Consider the following 16,190-nt stretch of genomic DNA (forward strand, 5'->3'; position numbering starts at 1 on the left):
ATTGTTTCTCCATCTATTTGCCATGGAGTGATGGGACTGGATGCCATGATCTTAGTTTTTTGAATGCTGAGTTTTAAGCCAACGTTTTCACCTTCCTCTTTCACTTTCACCAAGAGGCTCTTTAGTTCTTCTTCACTTTGTGCCATAAGGGTGGTGTCATCTGCATATCTGAGGTTATTGATACTTCTCCTGGCAATCTTGATGCTAGCTTGTCCTTCATCCAGTCCAGCAATTCTCATAATGTACACTGCATATAAGTTAAATAGGCAGGGTGACAATATACAGCCTTGATGTACTCCTCTCCCAACTTGGAACCAGTCTGTTGTTCCATGTCCAGTTCTAATTCTTGCTTCTTGACCTGCATACAGATTACTCAGGAAGCAGGTAAGGTGGTATGGTGTTTCCATCTCTTTAAGGATTTTCCAGTTTGTTGTGATCCACACAGTCAAAGGCTTTGGCCTAGTCAATAAAGAAGAAGTAGATGTTTTTCTGGAGCTCTTGCTTTTTCTACGATCCAATGGATGCTGATAATTTGATCTCTGGTTCCTCTGCCTTTTTTAAAGCCAGCTTGAACATCTGGAAGTTCTTGGATCACATCCTGCCAAAGCCTTGCTTGGAGAATTTTGAGCATTACTTTGCTAGTGTGTGAGATGAGTATAATTGTGCAGCAATTTGAGTATTCTTTGGTATTGCCCTTCTTTAGGATTGGAATGAAAACTGACTTTTCCCGTCCTATGGCCAATGCTGAGTTTTCCAAATTCTTTGGCATGTTGAGTACAGCACTTTAGCAGCAGCATCTTTTAGGATTTGAAATAGTTCAATTGGAATTCCATCACTTCCACTAGCTTTGTTCATAGTGATGCTTCCTAAGGCCCACTTGACTTCACATTCCAGGATGTCTGGCTCTAGGTGAGTGATCACACCATCATGGTTATCTGGGTCATGAAGATCATTTACATATAGTTTTTGTGTATTCTTGCCACCTCTCCTTAATATCTTCTGCTTCTGTTAGGTCTGTAGGATTTCTGTCCTTTATTATGGCCATCTTTGCATGAAATTTTCCCTTAATATCTCTCATTTTCTTGAGGAGCTTCTCTAGTCTTTCCCATTGTATTATTTTCCTCTATTTCTTTGCACTGATCACTGAGGAAAGCTTTCTTATCTCTCCTTTCTTTTCTATGTAACTCTGCATTCAAATGGGTATATCTTTCCTTTTCTCCCTTGCCTTTAGCTTCTCTTCTTTTCTCAGCTATTTTAAGGCTTCCTTAGACAACCATTTTGCCTCTTTGCATTTCTTTTTCTTGGGTATGGTCTTGGTCCCTGTCTCCTGTACAATGTCATGAGTGTCCAGCCATAGTTCTTCAGGCACTCTGTCTATCAGATCTAATCCCTTGAATCTAGTTGTCACTTCTACTACATAAAGAAATTTTGTTTTTCTTTACAAAACTGTATTTATTTTTAGACAAAATTGAAATTTTTGGAAGAGTTGAAGCCACAGCTTAATTCTCAGAGAAAGAAAAAAAAAAGGTTATATGGTTTCTTTAAAAATGCAGTTCAATAAAGCCATGGAGCCAGTAAGTTTCATTATATATAATGCCTATTTGATATTGTGCAGATTGTGATATTTACATGGATATAAGCATTGAAACAGTAGTGTTAAATGAGATGGAGCAAAGAAGCATTGCATTATTATTTAAATATATTCTCCATCATATAGGTATATGAGAAACGCAATCAATCAGGGGAATTATGTGACTTTAAAAGGCAATAATTAGGAACAATGGGGTTATTTTCATTTATTTTCATTGGTTTTCCCCTACAGCTTTTCATACAGGTCTCAAATGTCATTGAAAAACTTACATAGTTCCAAATAACCTAAATGCAAGACTTTACTCCTTTGTGTAATATATCTACTGTGCTCATGTCTTTTGTTTTAAAAAGTAAAACATTTACATTCATTCTATGTCTTTAAAATTAGGTTAAATGACAAAGATTCAAGTAAAACTAGCCTTATGTTGGTGTTAGAATATAATTTCTCTCATTTTTTTCTTTTTACATGCAGCAAATGAAACTGAGCTAAGAAAGATCATAGCTCATGAATACAGCACTCTCACACCAGTGAAATAAGTAGTACAAATTGACCCTGAGGCAAAGATCCAGCATAGGTCTCTTTGGATGCTACTTGCTTTATTTTTCCTACAAGGGTTTTATTTTAAGCAAGGATGAGGAGGGGTGGCTGATGGAATAGCAAGCAGTGGAAGTTATTTTTTCCTAGGTATTTGAAATGTATTGAGTGACTCCAGCTTACCTGTGTCTTTTTGGCTATTTCCTTGATCAAGTAATGCCACTTAGGACAAACACCATGGGGGGAACTCTCAAAGTTCCTATATAAAAAGAATTGATGGCATCAGTTCAGTTCTTCTCTCTTTCCTCGTATATTACAGTAAGTTCCCTACATATGAACTTTCAAGTTGTGAACTATCAAAGATGCAAACATTCATCTGGTTACAATAAAGAAACCCAAACCTGTGCTATCCACGTCAGGCATGTGTGAAATTTCTCCTTGCCCTCCATCTCCTACTGCTGACGATCCTTCAGCTCCAGGATCTGCCACCTCTTCTCCCTACTCTGGTCAGTAACTCTTCTTGCCTGTTCACTTGATGCCAGCCCCTGGATGCCAGTCATTGTACAGTAGCAACCACTGTACATTTTAAAGATACTGCATGATTAAAAATGTTTCCTTTATTTTCTGTATTTGTTTTAATGTATTAGTTGCATGAAAAGTATTACAGTATAAATCTACTACTGTACAGAACTATATAGCTGATTGTGTTACTTGGGTACCTAGGTTAACTTTGTTGAACTTAGGAACAAATTGGAGTTAGGAACATGCTCTCAGAATGTAGCTCATTCATTTTTAGGGAACTTACTGTATCACATTTGACTCTCAGAACTGCAGGGTAGGTTTTATTCTTTCTACTTTATATATATACATACTCATATATGTACACTAAGAAAACAGATGCTCAGAAGTTAAGCATAATATGCAAGAATCAAATAGTCAATTGCTTTTGCCAAGACTTAAACCCAACTTATATCATCTCCAGTTTAATTTTCTTTCCACCATATCGCATCTGTTGTGACACATTTAATAAACACACCAAGTAGAAGATAATTTAAAACCATTATTTTTGTCCTTAAAACAATTTTGAAGTTTAATTTTAGAATGCTGATTTTTCTGATGCAAAACTGTAGCTGGGATAAATTAAATTCTTTACTCCTGCAATTAATGGTGGTCAGATATCTGTATGCATCTTGGGTTACAGAGTCTGTATGGTGATATTTTTCTGTAGTAATCATTCACTGGGGAGTTATAATTTTACACAATTACACACTGCATAACCCTGTAAAGCAACTCTGGAATTTTTTAAATTAAATCTGGTTTTTGAGCAGAGCCAATCACACACATGGGGAATGGACAGACATTTACAGGAACATATAAAATATTAATATAATAATGACTAATCTGATATTAAAAAGTTGAAACTTTATGACTTCACAAGCATCATAAAATTCCATTAAAACATTAATAACCAACATTTAATAAGGAAACAAATGTATTATCCTAAGCATAATCCAATAATTTTTTTCAGTAAAAATGGAAATATTTAGCTATGAATGCATTTTGGAGATTACCAAGTTAATAACATTAACTGTACACAGCCAACTGATGAATAGATTATTTCCAAAAGGTGACAGAGAGGAAAACAAAACCAAACAAACCAAAAAGAAAAGAAAATATAATGGAAGCTAAAATCTTTTCGGCCATTAGTCAGGGCCGTTGTTCTCTATTAAGACTGCAGAGGTGAGATTGTGTCTTTTTAATTTTTTTCCTTCTAACTTTTTGAATTATCCCCTTTGCTCTCTCATTCATATATGTGTGTACATATATGCACTAGTATCTATATGTGTATACTGTGAGTGTCTGTGTGTCTAAACATCCTCCATTCTCCAATTGAGCAACTCTATACCACCTACAACATAACTTGTTACACTGTTAAACTGGCGTTTGAAATTTTTTGGTTGTTGAATCCATCATTATTTCCTTTATCAGGTTTTCATAAACCTTCACTGAGTCAATTCTTAACTAAACATTCATCCTCAAATACTGCAAATCATTCCAAAATCCACAAAAAAGTTCAAGCGTCTTTGCAACATGCTTCACACTATCATGTTCCTTGCCTTAATGTATTTATAACAACTTCTCCATTAGTTTTGTGATACTATAATTTGATTAATGCCTGGATTTCTGACTAATATAAGGAACAGTGAAGGTAGGGAGAATATCAATTTTTCCCATCTTTTATTACCCAATGCTCAAAATAATATCTGGAATATTGCATATGTTAATAAATATCTGTTAAGTGAAAAATATTTACTATTTCTAGTTTTATTGTTAGTCTCTTCTTTCTTAAAATTTATAATGAACCTTCTTATAGATGTCAGTAGGCTATTTTCAATTTAAATTGCACATATAAAGATTATAATATTTCAAATAACACAAAATACAGAGCTTTTTATTTGTCCTTAAATCATGTTTGATAATATTTATGCCATATTTTATATTTTGTTCTGGCTGTTTTTCCAAAAAAGACATTCCAGTTCTGTAGCTTGCTAATCTGGAATTGATAGTGAATTTTATTATTCTAAGTTGAAATTTTCATAATGTAATAAGCTTTCTTTTTGGCATCAGCTATGAAAAAAATGTTTAGAAAAATTAAGTGGTTCAGTATACATACATACAAAGAGTATAGAATTACCAGGGTTTTCTATTTGATTTAAACTGGCTGAAATTTTATTTTAAGTTGTATTTAGTAATATAGGAGTAATAATAGTAGTATTATAGATGCCAATCTACTTTGATTGTTAAGGACTTGATATTTCTCGGGCCACCTAACTTCTCTATGACAGCACTTTGGGTACCTTAGGATGATAACTACAAGTTAGTTTATTCCTTTATTTACTGTCATTGGATAAATCCAACTGGCTATTGGATTTATGAATAGTGCTAAATTGCATATTCAACAAATATTTATTGGGCTTCTACTATGCATGATTGTTGGCAATTCCCAAAATTAAATTTTAGCAAGAACTGCAGGCATCAGTTGACTAAATACACGATTGTCTACTGGTTCACAATTGTTGCAAAAGAGAAATATAGGTTCCTGTGAGATCATCAAATGCGTAACTACTGAATCTCAGATGTTAGGAGAGATCTCTTTGATCATGGGACTATTGAGATAAGCAGCTGAGTGCATGCATGCTCAGACGTGTCTGACTCTGCAATCACATGGACTTTAGCCTGCTAGGCTCCTCTGTCCATGGAATTTTCCAGGCAAGAATACTGGAGTGGGTTGTCATTTCCTTCTCCAGGGCATCCTCCCAACTCAGGAATCCAGCCCACATCTCCTGGATTGGCATGCAGATTCTTTACTTCTGAGCCACCAGGGAAGTCCCGAAGTTAATGATAGAAGTCCGTTGTCTGTTTTAATGATAGTTGAAACTCTGGATTCTAGAACAATGTCTTGTTGTGATCCATTAAAAAAGTGAATCTGAAATACGAGATTATCTGTTATACCCTTTTATTTAAAATTTTTCATCTAACCATTTTAAGATATAATTCATATACTCTACAATTCAGTCATTTAAATTGTACAATTAGGTGACTTTAGTGCCTTTGAAATTGTGCAACTATCACCCCAAATGTATTTAAAATATTTTAATCACTTTCATCAAAGACTTGGTGCCCATTACATGTCTATTTCTCCATTTGTCATTTGTTGTTGCTGCTTTTTACTTGCTAAGTCTTGTCTGACTCCTTGAGACCCCCATGGACTGCATAGACTCCTCTGTCCATGGGATTTCCCAGCAAGAAATACTGGAGTGGGTTGCCATTTCCTTCTGCAGGGGATCGTCCCAACCCAGGGATTGAACCCAAGTCTCCTGCCTCTTCTTGCACTGGTAAGCAGATTTTTTTTACCACTGAGTCACCTGGGAAGTCCTAAGGAATTAAGGAATGTGTTGAAAGTGGAGCTGGGTGAATATGAGGAAGGTGTTCTCCAAGCAAAGAGAAAACTAGGATTTGTACATGAAGATTCATGATTCACACTGGAACTAAGTGTGGGCATTGAAACAATAAGAGGGTTTTCCATCTATTGTTCTACAGATTGCAAAGATTTAAAGGATCCCAACAGAAAAGCAAATGGAAGCTCATAGATTTCAAGGAAAGGAGAAACATAATTGGATTTTCTTTTCTTTTTTATAACTTTATTTTTAAAATAATTTTACTCATTTACTGAAAAAAAGAAAATTGATGTTATTCAGCCTCACTGTAGCATGCAGGACCTTAGTTCTCCAATCAGGAGAACTGTGTTTCCTTCTTTGGAATGGTGGAATCTTAACCACTGGACTGCAGAGAATTCTTTCATGTGGATTTTTCAAATGACACCTATGGATGGAATATGGATTAGAGGAGGAAGACTGATAATGAGGCTACTTTATTAGTCCAAGCAAAAGGTGATGCTAATGTTCTCAGTTCAGTTCAGTTCAGTCACTCAGTTGTGTCTGACTTTTTGCGACCCCATGGACTGCAGCACACCAGGCTTCCCTGTCCATTACTAACCCACAGAGTTTGCTCAAACTCATGTCCATTGAGTCAGTGATGCCATCCAACCATTTCATCCTCTGTCATCCCCTTCTCCTCCCGTTTTCAATCTTTCCCAACATCAGGATCTTTTCCAATGAGGCAGTTCTTCAAATTAGGTAGCCAAAGTACTGGAATTTCAGCTTCAGCATCATTCCTTCCAATGAATATTCAGGACTAATTTCATTTAAGATGGACTGGATGGATCTCTTTGCAGTCCAAGGGACTGTCAAGAGTCTTCTCCAACACCACAGTTCAAAACCATCAATTCTTTGGTACAATTTTTCTTTATAGTCTAACTCTCACATCCATACAAGGCTACTGTAAAAACCATAGCTTTGACTAGATGGACCTTTGTTGGCAATATAATGTCTCTGATTTTTAATATGCTGTCTAGGTTGGTCATAGCTTTTCTTCCAAGGAACAAGCGTCTTTTAAGTTCATGGCTACAGTCACCATCTGCAGTGATTTTGGAGCCCCCCCTCCCCCCCCCCGCCCAAAAAATAAAGTCTGTCATTGTTTCCACGGTTTCCCCATCTATTTGACATGAAGTGATGGGACCAGATGCCATGATCTTAGTTTTCTGAATGTTGAGTTATAAGCCAACTTATTCACTCTTCTCTTTCACTTTCATCAAGAGGCTCTTTAGTTCTTTGTTTTTTGCCATAAGGGTGGTGTCATCTGCATATCTGAGGTTACTGACATTTCTCCCGGCAATCTTGATTCCATCTTGTGCTTCATCCAGGCCAGCATTTCTCATGCTGTACTCTGCAAATAAATTAAATAAGCAGGGTGACAGTAGACAGCCTTGACGTACTCCTTTCCTGATTTGGAAACAGACATTGTTCCAAGTCCAGTGTTAACTGTTGCTTCCTGACCTCCATATAGATTTCTCAAGAGGGAGGTCAGGTGGTCTGGTATTCCCATCTCTTTAAGAATTTTCCACAGTTTGCTGTGATCCACACACGTCAAAGTCTTTGTTTGGTATAGTCATTAGAGCAGAAGTAGATGTTTTTCTGGAACTCTCTTGCGTTTACAATGATCCAACGGATGTTTGGCAATTTAATCTCTGAAAACCACAGTCACAGAAAACTAACCCATTTGATCGCATGGACTACAGCCTTGTCTAACTCAATGAAACTGTGAGCGATACCGTGTAGGGCCACCTAAGACAAATGGGTCATGGTGGAGAGTTCGGACAAGACCTGGTCCATTGGAGAAGGGAATGGCAAACCACTTCAGGATTCTTGCCTTGAGAATCCCATGAACAGTATGAAAAGGCAAAAATATAGGACACTGAAAGATGAATTTCCCAGGTCGGTAGGTGTCCAATATACTACTGGAGATGAGTGGAGAACTAACTCCAGAAAGAATGAAGAGACAGGACCAAAGGAAAAACAAAAATAAAAACAAAAACACGCAGTTGTGGACGTGACTGGTGATGGAAGTAAAGTCTGATGTTATAAAGGGCAATATTGCTTAGGAATCTGGACTGCTGGGTCCATGAATCGAGGCAAATTGGAAGTGGTCAAACAGGAGATGGCAAGAGTGAATGTCGACATTTTAGGAATCGGTGAACTAAAATGGACTGCAATTGGTGAATTCAACTCAGATGACCATTATATCTACTACTATGGGCAAGAATCCCTTAGAAAAAATGGAGTAGCCATCATAATCAACAAAAGATTCTTAAATACAGTACTTGGATGGAATTTCAAAAATGACAGAATGACCTCTGTTTGTTTAAAAGGCAAACCAGACAGTTCTCCAAAGAAGACATACAGATGGCTAACAAACACATGAAAAGATGCTCAACATCACTCATTATCAGAGCAATGGAAATCAAAACCACCATGAGGTACCATTACATGCCAGTCAGGATGGCTGCTATCCAAAAGTCTACAAGCAATAAATGCTGGAGAGGGTGTGGAGAAAAGGGAACCCTCTTACACTGTTGGTGGGAATGCAAACTAGTACAGCCACCATGGAGAACAGTGTGGAGATTCCTTAAAAAACTGGAAATAGAGCTGCCATATGACCCAGCAATCCCACTTCTAGGCGTACACACTGAGGAAACCAAATCTGAAAGAGACACATGCACCCCAATGTTCATCACAGCACTGTTTATAAAAGCCAAGACATGGAAGCAACCTAGATGCCCATCAGCAGATGAATGAATAAGGAAGCTGTGGCACATATATACCATGGAATATTACTCAGCTGTTAAAAAGAATTCATTTGAGTCAGTTCTAATGAGATGGATGAAACTGGAGCCCATTATACAGAGTGAAGTAAGCCATAAAGATAAACACCAATACAGTATACTAATGCATATATATGGAATTTAGGAAGATGGTAATGATAACCCTATATGCAAAACAGAAAAAGAGACACAGATGTACAGAACAGACTTTTGGACTCTGTGGGAGAAGGTGAGGGTGGGATGTTTTGAGAGAACAGCATCAAAACATGTATATTATCAAGGGTGAAACAGATCACCAGCCCAAGTTGAATGCATATGAGACAAGTGCTTGGGGCTGGTGCACTGGGAAGACCCAGAGGGATCGGGTGGAGAGGGAGGTAGGAGGGGGGATCGGGATGGGGAATACATGTAAATCCATGGTTGATTCATGTCAATGTATGGCAAAAACCACTACAATATTGTAAAGTAATTAGCCTCCAACTAATAAAAATAAATGGGGGGGGGGGGAGAATAGAACTGTTGATCACTGTAGACAATATTTGAATAAATTCTACATACACTTCTAAAAAAAAAAAAGGCAAACCAGTCAATATCACAGTACTCCAAGTCTATGCTCTGATCAGTAATACTGAAGAAACTGAAGTTTTATGAGTCGTTCTATGAAGACCTACAAGGTCTTCTAGAACTAACATCCAAAACATATGTCCTTTTCATTATAGGGGACTGGAATGCAAAAGTAGGAAGTGAAGAAACACCTGGAGTAACAGGCAAATTTGGCCTTGGAGTACGAAATGAAGCAGGGCAAAGGCTCATTGAGTTATCCCAAGAGAAAGCACTAGTCATAGCAAACATCCTCATTCAAGAACACAAGACCCTACACATGGACATCACCAGATGATCAATACCCAAATCGGATTGACGATGTTCTTTGCAGCCAAAGATGGAGAAGTTCTATACAGTCAGCAAAAACAAGAATGGGAGCTAACTGTGGCTCAGATCTTGAACTCCTTATCACTAAATTCAGACTTAAATTTAAATAAGTAGGGAAAACCTCTAGACCATTCAGGTTTGACCTAAATCAAATCCCTTATGGTTATGCAGTGGAAGTGACAAATAGATTCAAGGGATTGGATGTGATAGACAGAGTGCCAGAAGAACTATGGACAGAGATTCATGACATTGTGCAGGAAGCAGGAATCAAGACCAGCCCCAAGAAAAAGTAATGCAAAAAAGCAAAATGACTGTCTGAGGAGGCCTTACAAATAGCTGTGAAAGAAACAGTAGCAAAAAAGCAAAGGAGAAAAGGAAAGATATTCCCATCTGAATGCAGAGTTCCAAAGAATAGCCCGGAGAGATAAGAAAGCCTTCCTCAGTGATCAATGCAAAGTAATAGAGGAAAACAAGAGAATGGGAAAGACTAGAGATCTCTTCAAGAAAATTAGAGATACCAAGGGAATAATTCATGTAAAGATGTGCTCAATGAAGGACAGAAATGGTATGGACTTAACAGAAGCAGAAGATATTAGGAAGAGGTGGAAAGAATACACATAAGAACTATACAAAAATAACTTCATGACCTAGATAAACACTATGGTGTGATCACTCATCTAGAGCCAGACATCCTGGAATGTGCAGTCAAATGGGCCTTAGGAAGCAACACTATGAACAAAACTAGTGGAGGTGACAAAATTCCAGTTGAGCTATTTCAAATCCTAAAAGACAATGCTGTGAAAGAGCTGCACTCAATGTGCCAGCGAATTTGGAAAACTCAGCACTGGCCACAGGGCTGGAAAAGGTCCGTTTTCATTCCAGTCCCAAAGAAAGGCAATTCCAAAGCATGCTCAAGCTACCACACAATTGCACTCATCTCACACACTAGTAAAGTAATGCTCAAAATTCTCCAAGCCAGGCTTCAGCAATACGTGAACCGTGAACTTCCAGATGTTCAAGCTGGCTTTAGAAAAGGCAGAGGAGCCTGAGAAGGACTTTGTCAAGGTGACACAAGCCAGTCAATCCTAAAGGAAACCAACCCTGAATATTCGCTGAAAGGTCTGATGCTGAAGTTCCAAAACTTTGGCCACCTGATGAGAGGATCCGACTCATTGGAAAATATCCTGATCTGGGAAAGACTGAAGGCAAAAGGAGAAGTGGGCCGCAGAGGGTGAGGTGGTTAGAAAGCATCACTGACTCAAGGGCCATGAATTTCTGTGAACTCTGCGATATAGTGAAGGGTAGCCTGGCATACTGCAGTCCATGGGGCCCCAAAGAGTGAGACACAATTTAGAGACTGAGCAATAAACAATATGTCCACTGAAAGACAATGGGGAATTGCAAAAAGGATTATTCAAAGTTCTATTGCTTCTTAAATTGTATCAGAGGAAAAGTATAGACTTTAACCTCCAATGTGAAATTGAAATGGAAGTGAAAATCATTCAGTTGTGTGGGACTCTGCGACTCATGGACTGTAGCCTGACAGGCTCCTCTGTTCAAGGAATTCTCCAGGCAAGAATACTAGAATGGGTTGCCATGTCCTTCTCCAGGGGATCCTCTCAAGCCAGGGATCTAACACAGGTCTCTCTCATTACGGGCAGATTTTTTAACATTTGAGTTACCTGGGAATGTAACTAAGTCAAAATTTTTCTAGGCTATTGTCATGTGTATTACATTAAAACAAATAGAAACCTGATTTGTTTCTGTTGTGATATGGTTGAACTTTGATACTGAGTTAAGATTTCCCAAACTTATTTCATTTGAGAATAAAAATTGTGTTCTAACAATAAAAATAATATGATTATTATTATTAAAAATGAATCCAGATGGCATGATCACTAATCCTCTTCAGTTTTGTAATAATATAGTTCTTATTGCAGTGCACATGAAGCAAACAAGCCTGCTGGTTTCTGTTTTATTGAAACTCTTGAAATTCAACCAGATGGATTAAGATTGTTGAAAGCCCATGGTGTCTGGGGAATCTGTGCTGTAGCATGGAGACTGCTTGTCAGCTGTCTCAACCACGGTGAAAAGGAACAAGAGCGTGACAAACATGGTCCTTGTTGATGTTTAAAAAGCCCTTGGGACTCCATGTCTAGTCCACATATCAGACAATTCCCTCCCTGAGTAATTTATTTCTAACATCAATATTTTTAGGAACCTAGGCAGTTTTTCAGTGTGATTTTTCCTAAAGTTCTAATTAACCATATAATTAATGAAAAGTATTGAGAATATATTTTCACACTTACAAAAATCAATATGTTTGCTTACAGAATATGTTTTCTTTCTGCTTAATAGAAGTAAATAATTTTACATTGCCAAGTTACAATTGTTGTTGATATCTTTGCCAGAGATGTATTTATTGTTAGTTATTTTGATTTCCCACATTTAGAGTATTGGAAGACTGCTAACTTATAAATATGTTGATTATATTTCCTCTAATATAAGAAATTTAAGATAAGCTCCTAAGAGCTATATCGAGTGCCATATGTTCTGGTATATATGATCACTGCAATAATTTTATCTATTTTAATATAATTATAAAATGTAAATGTAATTAATTTACTTTCACTAATCCTATAAATACACCCAACTCTCCTTCTGCTTATTTCAGCATGTCATACAAGCATCATTACATTTTATTAAGCAATTGTTTTATTGGGTTTGGCTGTTATAACCATGTACCATGGACTGGGTGGCTTAAACAACAAATGTTTATTTCTCATTGTTTTGAAGGCTGTAAGTACAAGATCCAGGCACCAGTTGAGTACATGTCTGATGAGGGCCAGCTTCCTGGTTCACAGATGGCCATCATTTCACTGTTTCCACATGGCAGACAGGCAAGGGAGCTCTCTGGGGTGTTTTACAAGGGCACTCATCTCATTTATGAAGACTCCAATCTCAGGACCTAATCACCTCCCAAAAGCCCCATTTCCAAACAGCATCACACCGGGGACTAGGTTTCAATATATAAATTGGATTTGGTCACAAATAGTCAACCTATAGCAGCTATGATGTGAAAAACTTTCAGAAGCATGAAATAAGGAACTGATATATTTAGAGCTACTTTTTTCATATTCATTATAACTTTCAGTGGCTTGAGAATGATGACAAGGCATTTTGGCAATTAATACAAGAAACACTTTCAATAATCTAAAACATATACTTTCAACAAAATGGAAGAGATCTCTGAGAAGACTACATTGACAAAACATTGCATCATATATGTTTCTTCCAATTAGTACTGTAACATACATTCTGCTTAGAAAACACACATTTTATCATGTCTCCATAAAGTGACATAAACTCTATGAAATACTTAGGGGTAAATTTGGAAAAAAGATGTCCAAGACTTATACACTTAAAACTAGAATACATTGCTGAGTGTAATTGAAAAGATATAAATGAATGGAGAGAGAACTGTGTTCATGGATTATAAAATTTAATACTGTCAAGTGCTTATGTCCCACTATGTAGAAAGTGGTGCTTTTTGTTGTTGTTTAAGTTGTTGTTTTGTAAAAAGTAGTATGCTGATTCTAAAATTTATATGAAGATGTAAATTTGGAAGAGTTATACTACCTGGATACAAGATAGTAATCAAGATTAGTATGATATTGGTCTTAAAATAGATAAATACATCAATGGAACAGAATAGAACACATAGAAGACATATATGCTGCTGCTGCTGCTGCTGCTAAGTCGCTTTAGTCGTGTTTGACTCCGTGCGACCCCACAGACAGCAGTCCACCAGGCTCCCCCGTCCCTGGGATTCTCCAGGCAAGAACACTGGAGTGGGTTGCCATTGCCTTCTCCAATGCATGAAAGTGAAGTCGCTCAGTTGTGCCCGACTCTTCAAGACCCTATGGACTGCAGCCTACCAGGCTCCTCCATCCATGGAAGATTCCAGGCAAGAGTACTGGAGCGGGGTGCCATTGTCTTCTCCGAGAAGACATGTATAGAGTCATGTATATATATATATATATATGTCATGTATATATATATATAGATAGATAGATAGATAGATATAGATATATATACATATATATCTATATATGCTCAAATGATTTACGAGAAAGTTGCAAAAGCAATGCATTGGAATATTATAGCCTTTTAAACAAGTGGAACTGGAACAATTGTTTATCTATATGCAAATAATGAACTTTGATCAATACCATCCACAATATGCAAAGAATATATTTCAAAATGGATAATAAATATAAAATCTAAGGCAATAAAATTTTCAGAAAAGAAAAATGGAGAAAAATTTTGTGGTTTTGATTAGTCACTGATTTCTTAGATATAACAACAAAATAAAATAACATAATCCACAAAATAACCTACATAAAAAAAAAAAAATCTGACTTTATCAAAGTCAGTGTTTCTTGGATGGGAAAAGAAGCCACAAACTGGGAAAAATTGCTAGCAAGTGAAACTCCTGATGAAGGACATGGGTTCAGAATATGTTGTGAAATATCAAAACTTAAGAAGAGAACACAGAATCTAGTTTTAAAAATAGGCAAACTATTTGAAAAGACACTTTAATGAAGACATACTGATGGCAAATAAAAATATGGGAAGATATTCAATATCAGTTTAGAATCACAAGATGTCACTACAAACCTGTTGGAATAGCCAAGAAGACTGATGTGCTGCTAACTGAAACTCTCCCACACGTTTGGCAGAAATGTAAAATGGCATAATCACTTTAAAAGACAACCTAGTAGTTTCTAAAAAAAGTTAAACATTGACTTACCACAGATGCAGCTGGTTTTCTACCCAAAGAAAACAAAACAAAGACTTGTGCAAAAATGTTGATTGTAGCTTAGTTGTCATAGACCAAACTGGAAACAACCTAAACATCCAAGAAGTGAATAGCCAGACGGTAGTACATCCACACTTTGTAATGCTACTTAGCAAAGACGGTAGTACATCCACATACTGTAGTACTACTTAGCAAAGTAATGAACTATTAATGTAAACAACATGGATGAGTCACAAAATAATTGCGTCAAGTAACAGAAGTTTAAAGTAAAACATATTGTGGAATTCATTTATATAATATTTCTAAATAATTTAAATTTACTTTTACTGACAGAAAGTAGTTCACTGGTTGCTGGGAATGGAACAGAATGAAGTTGGGAGAAAGGGTTTATAAACAGACTGTGAGGGAACTTTGGGGGTGATGCATAGTATCTTGATTGTGTTGATAAAAGTTACTAAGATGCATGCTTTAAACATAAGCAATTTTTTTATTGTTATTTTTCAGTCGCTAAGACATGTCTGACCTTTGTGAACCCATGGACTGCAGCACGCTAGACTCCTTTATCTTCCATTATCTCCCGGAGTTTGCTCAAATTCATGTCCATTGAGTCAGTGGTGCTATCAAACCATCTCATTCTCTGCCACTCCCTTCTCCTTTTGCCTTCAATCTTTCCCAGCATCATGTTCTTTCCCAATGAGTGGGTCTTTTGATTCAGGTGGCCGAAGTATTGGAGTTTCAGCTTCAGCGTCAGTCCTTTCAGTAAATATTCAGAGTGGATTTCATTTAGGATTGACTGGCTTGATCTTGCAGTCCTAGGGTCTCTCAAGAGTCTCCTCCAGAATCACAATGGTAAAGTATCAACTCTTCCATGCTCAGCTTTTACTGTATGTCAATTATACCTCAATAAAGGCCTTATTTAAAAAAAAAAAAAAAACCTGCATGTTGCTAGTGGCTACTGAATTGCAGAGCATACCTCTGGAAGTTATATTCTTTTCAAATTCCACTCTCGATATCCTAGTGTATTTTATATTTTATGCAAACAGGATTTTACAGGGTCACCTTTTCTCTGCTTCCAGAAATGCCTTCTCACATCACTGAACTTCCTAAAATAGTGATTCTGCAATGTCATTTCAATTGTAACAAACTTCAACAGTTCATTTTGTTTACTGATTCTTCTTACATGACAGTATCACAGCTGTAAAAAAAAAATTAGCAATATTATAATATCTTCATTTTATAGACAAGAAAGTTGAGGTACAGAGAGACGGACCAGGAAATTAACTCTAAACATATTCCTGGAATCCAAGGGTCTCAGTTCTTTGTTCAAATATTGTTTTTCATTGTGTTTTCTTACTTTATCACACAGTTTACATCACACCCTCTTTGTGCTCCCCTCCAATTCCTCTGCAAATCTGGCTCTTTTGTATCCACTCAGTCTTACTGATTCTTGCTCTCAAGCATTCAGCTCTGCCATGTGTGTGTTGTAAATGTCATTGTCAACTGTGGTTGACACATGTGACAACACATGGTTG

This window comes from Muntiacus reevesi, chromosome 5 (assembly GCF_963930625.1).
Source record: "Muntiacus reevesi chromosome 5, mMunRee1.1, whole genome shotgun sequence".
NCBI lineage: Eukaryota > Metazoa > Chordata > Mammalia > Artiodactyla > Cervidae > Muntiacus > Muntiacus reevesi.